The sequence below is a fragment of the Manis javanica genome, chromosome 4 (assembly GCF_040802235.1).
Source record: "Manis javanica isolate MJ-LG chromosome 4, MJ_LKY, whole genome shotgun sequence".
Lineage (NCBI taxonomy): Eukaryota > Metazoa > Chordata > Mammalia > Pholidota > Manidae > Manis > Manis javanica.
The window spans coordinates 71,146,631-71,151,912 of NC_133159.1; positions in this window are offsets into that span (position 1 = coordinate 71,146,631).

Consider the following 5,282-nt stretch of genomic DNA (forward strand, 5'->3'; position numbering starts at 1 on the left):
GGGCGGGGCGGGGGGCGGAGGGCGGGGGCCGCGGGAGGTCGGTGCCCCACGCGCCCAGGGGCCGGCTGCCATCAGGTGAGGACCGGTCCGCCTCAGCACTGCCCCTCTCGCGGGCTTTGTGCTGTGGGTGCCCATGTAGTCCCTGCGGGGTCTGAAGCTGTAGGGGGTCCAGGGAAGGGATGGCTGAGTAACATGGTTAGAATGGCCAAAAGGTTTTTAAGACACCTGTATCCAGTTCTGAGCTACGATGGTGGCTTAAATACACGCATCTGATTCGCATCCTCCCATGCTTAACCGCAGGGAAAAACCTGTGCACAAGAAAAGTCGACGGCAGGGGCCATATCTGTACACTGGAAAGCACAAGTGAGAGAAGGGCCCCCAGCCCCAGCAGGGCCGACAGCTGAGAAACCTCAGTTAAAGCAGAGAGTCCGCCAAGGGCTCCGGGGCTGCTCGAGGTGCCTCAGGAGCTGGGAATGATGCGGGGTGGGGTGGCCGTCTGAAAATAAGGGGATAAAAGTGAACGCTGCATGACCAGTTGGATCTCTGGATCCTTCTCCAGTCCTAAGTCTCTAAGGCAGCTCACTCCTCTAGCACCTAAGCTGAAGTTTGGAGTGTATTTCCCTGGAGAGGATAAATTCTCTAGCAAGTGCTTAGGTTCTATACCTAAAACAGGAAATAAGTGACTTTGTGCCTGACCAAAGATGTTAACATCAGGGTTTTTCTCAACAAACCATAAGCCCAAATCACCCTGTACTGAAATAACAAAGTCACACACACCCAGAGCATCCTCTCTTTCTACCTTTTTTTTCTCTTTTACATTTAATCATGGACAACAAACATCCAATAACATAAAAAGGAAGAGGCCTAAACAACAGATAAAGTGGTTTGAAGGAAACAGACACTGCAAGGGAGAACACTTCAAAAAGACTCTAAGTAAACAGTCCCAGAAAAGTAAGAGAAAATGAAAGCAGAGGATGCAGTACAAAAAAAGGGGGTCTTGGGGTGGGCTGATGCACAAAATTGGTGAAAGGGATTAAGAGGTATAGACTTCCAGTTATAAAATAAATCATGGGGATGAAAAGCACAACATAGGAAATATAGTCAATAATATTTTAATAACTATGAAAAAGGGGAGTGAATAAAAAGTTCATGACAATTAGAAAGTAGATAGCAGAAATAAAAAAATCAGAAGATTTCAGGGAAAGACAACAAGAATGTTCCTCAAATACTCTACAAAGAGAAAGGTAAGAAAATTGGAAGAGAATCTAGAGGGGAAGACATCATCAATTAAGTAATTCCAGAAGTTCCAGGGCTGCAGGACATGAGTTTTCAGAATGAAAGCTTCCAGAGAGAAAAAAACAGTCACAGAGGATCAAGAATCAGGGTGTCATCAGATTTCTTAGAAGCAACACCTGTAGCTCAAAGACAATGTAGGAATGCATTTGGAATTCTAAAAGAATATGATTTCCATTTAAAATTCTGTCAAATTAGCAATCAAGTGGGATTAATAATTTCAAAATAATTACCTGTCATGCACTATTCCTCAAGAGACTACCAGAGAACATATTTCACCAAACAAGGAAATAAAAATGCAAGAAGAATAACAGGAAATAGACCTAAAACAGGACAGAGAAGATAGAAAAATCTCCCCTCGTCCCCCGGCCAAAAGATGGTGATTTTCATAATAACCGCTGAACATCAGAGAGCATCTCATACAGACTGGATCATGTTAGAGGATTTGTAAATGACATTCAAGGCCACTTATCAGTAGCCAACTTCTCTTCAGACTGAACAGATAGTCAAGATGAAAGGGAAAACATCTTGTTATTGATGAACTATGCAATAATGATGGCATAGGGCTGAGACTGATTGATAAATTCAGTAAAGAAGCATATTCATAATATGAATGGTTTCACCGAATCTGGTTATCTTTTAACGAACAAGAACAGAGATTTCTGATTCCCTTAAATCAGACTATTCTGTAATATAGAAGAAAACACATATCTACCTGTGTTGGGGGTTCCCAAGTCTTCACCCAGGTTCAATAAAGGTTCAGTAATTCACTAGAAGAACTCACAGGACTTAGCAAATAGCTGTGCTCACAGCTAAGGCTGATTACAGCAAAGGGAAAGGCACATGGAGTGAAGTCTGAAGGAAGCCGAGTGCTAGCTCACAAGCTCTCTCCGTGGAGTAACTAGGACAGGCTTGCTTACTCCGGCATCAGGTCATGTCTACAGACACAAAGGGTCATCTACCACAGAACCTTGTGAGAGTCTCAGGGAATGGTGGGAACCTACCAAAATCTAAGTTCCCAGATGCCAGCCAAAGGCCAACCTTCAAGCAGGCCTTTCTGAGGGTAGCACTCTCAGCCCCATTATACTAACTCCTTTCTACACATTACTACCCAAACGAGGAATTTTTGTATAGTTGTATAATGCATGCATATGTACATGTACTTGTATACATAGGCTTTCTGGAAGGACACACAGGAAGCTATGATAGTGTTTGCTTCTAAGGAGGGGAAAAGTTAGGTGCCTGAGAGAAAGTGGGATGAGGGAGACTTACTTTTCACTGTTTACCCTTCTGTTCCTGTTGAATCTCATTACATGCATCATCAGAGCAGTAGTTAGAGAACTATTATTTTATGTTAAGTACCTTTAACTACTTAATTTAACTTTTGTTGCTTTGCTTCCCCTCTAGATGTGAGCAAAACAAAATATCTCAACTTACCCCAAACTCTTTTTTAGAGTGAAAAACTTCCCCTGAGGGCATATACAGTCCTGCCTAGAATTGCAGCTAGAGAAGCTTGACATTCAAATCCCAAGCAGTGTTCTCTATACAGTCTTTAATTATTAGGTGATTATAAAAAAAAGGACTTGAATACTTCCAGTAAAACTGCCTTGAGACCTGTAAGTAGCCTAGTTATCAAGAGTTACATAAAAATCACATTTGGATTATAGGGTGCTCAGATTGTTTCATGTGGCCTTTGTAAGCACCTTCTAGTTTTCTCGACTTCTGTCTTTTCCTCCTTTAATCCATCCAAAAAGTCTATGGTTTTCAAACCTTAGTCTTGATAAGAATCACCTTCAAGTCTCAAAATGCAGAGTCCTGGGCCCTGCACCTAGAGATTCTGCTTCACCAGGTCTGCGTGGTGCCTGTGACTGTGAATGTGATGCAAGAGCCCTAGGTGACTCTGTTGTAGCTGGTTGTGGCATAAATGAGGGAAACACTGCCATCGCTCATGCTTTCCTAATCTTCCTAAAGTAGTTTCTTTTTTTACATCTCACCCCCTTTTCAAAAACCTTTCTCCACTTAGTATGGCAACGTTCTGTAAGCATGTGGGCACTCACAGTTCCTTCTGAGGATTTATGAATACCTATGAACTCTCTCCAGAGAAGTGCATTTACATATTCATGCAAACTTGGTGAACAGTTTCCAAGTGTATCTCTGGACCAATAGGACACTTGATCTTAGGTATCAGGCTAACAAGTGATTATTCACATATAATTCCTTTTACAGCCACAGTTCGCTCATGCTCCACTTTTCCAAAACTTCCTGGGATCCACTCTTTTCCCCTCTCCTTACCCATTGCTATCTTATATTCCCCCTGCTAATTCTACTTGTAAAATATCACATTTTCCTGAACCAATATCAGGATTTCATTCAAGTTGTGACACTTGATACAAATGGCAGAAAGCTCAGCTTGTCTTGAGTAAAAGAGAAGGAATATATTAGTTTAAGTAATCAAGAGTTTATGGGTAGATCTTCAGGACCCAGAGTCTAGCAGGGTTTCTCAGTCTCACTCTTTACCTCTTGGCTCTGCTCTTCTCTGAATTGGCTCCACTCTCAGGAAGGTTTTCCTCTTTTAGTGGAAAGATGGTTGCCAGCAGTGCAGACTGGCCTCCTAATGTTTGCAGGCTCAAGAGCAAGGGCACAAACGAAGTTCACATGTCTGAAGTTTAAATATTTTAAAGTCATAACAAATCCAATAAACTGTCCTCTACCTTGAAAAATATAGTTCATAGTGACTAAGAAATACATATGAGTGTGTATGTGTAAAGCAATGGTTCTATAACTGAAAATCATCAAACTATTAAGATGATTAAATTTAATTATTGTTACACAGATATTCATGGTTTTGTTTTTTTCTTATTCTGTGAGATTTAGTTTTCTTGTCTTTATTTCAGTAATTATGCTGTTATAATCAGGAATTTTACATAATTTGTGTCCTGTTGAGAATAATGATCATAAGCATTTAATAACAAACTTTGTTGATTCAAAGCATATGAAATTTTAATGCATTTTATGTTTTAAAAAGGTTAAGGCAAATGTTAAACAGAAATTAAAAATTATTTTTAGACTCCCAAAAGGTCATTTTTATTCTAAAATAGTCAATGTATTTTTTTATTAAAGTATCTTTGATATACACTCTTATGTTGGTTTCAGTACCCAGCACAGTGGTTCAACAGTTACCTGTATTATCAAATCCTCACCCCCTCCAATGTGGTCACTATCTATCAATATAGTAAGATGTTAACAGAATCACTGTGTTCTCCATGCTGTACTACGGTCCCCGTAACCAACTGTCTTGCCAATGGGTTTCAGCCCCCGGCAAGTTCGCTATGGAGTCAATGTGACCAAAAAAAATGACAGCAAAATATTCTTTGGGGGTGAAAGGATTTATTACCCGGTTTGTTCTCCCGGCGGTAGGTGGAGCAGTAGCATCTCTGCCTCCACCCAGAGCACTGGGCTGAGCTCTCTAAATAGAGCAATAATAGCTTATTGCCTAAAGGTGTGGAAGCGGTAGCGTAGCAACAGGCCAGTTACATCATCAAGTGGTTTGAGTTCAGTGAGGATCCTGGCCATAGGAACCCCAACTTGCCCACACCAACTTATACTGTGACTGAATTATCATGCCCCTCAATCCCAGTTGTCAATATTTTATATTAAAATTTAAAGGCAAGTTTCAGAATATTTAATTAATGACATATTCTAGAGCATTTTTAGATTCACAATAAAATTGAGCAGCAAGTACAGGAAGTGCCCATATACCTCCTACGTCTCCACACACACAGACTCCCCAACTACTGACATCCCACAGGAGGAAGCCACATTTGTTAAAATCAACAAACCTACACTCACACATTATCACCCAATGTCTGTAGTTTACATTAGAGTCCATTCTTGTTGCTACACATTCTGTGGGTTTGAGGAACTGTAAAATGACATGTATCTACCATTTTTTCACTGCCTTAAAAATCATCTAAGCTTTGCCTACTCAG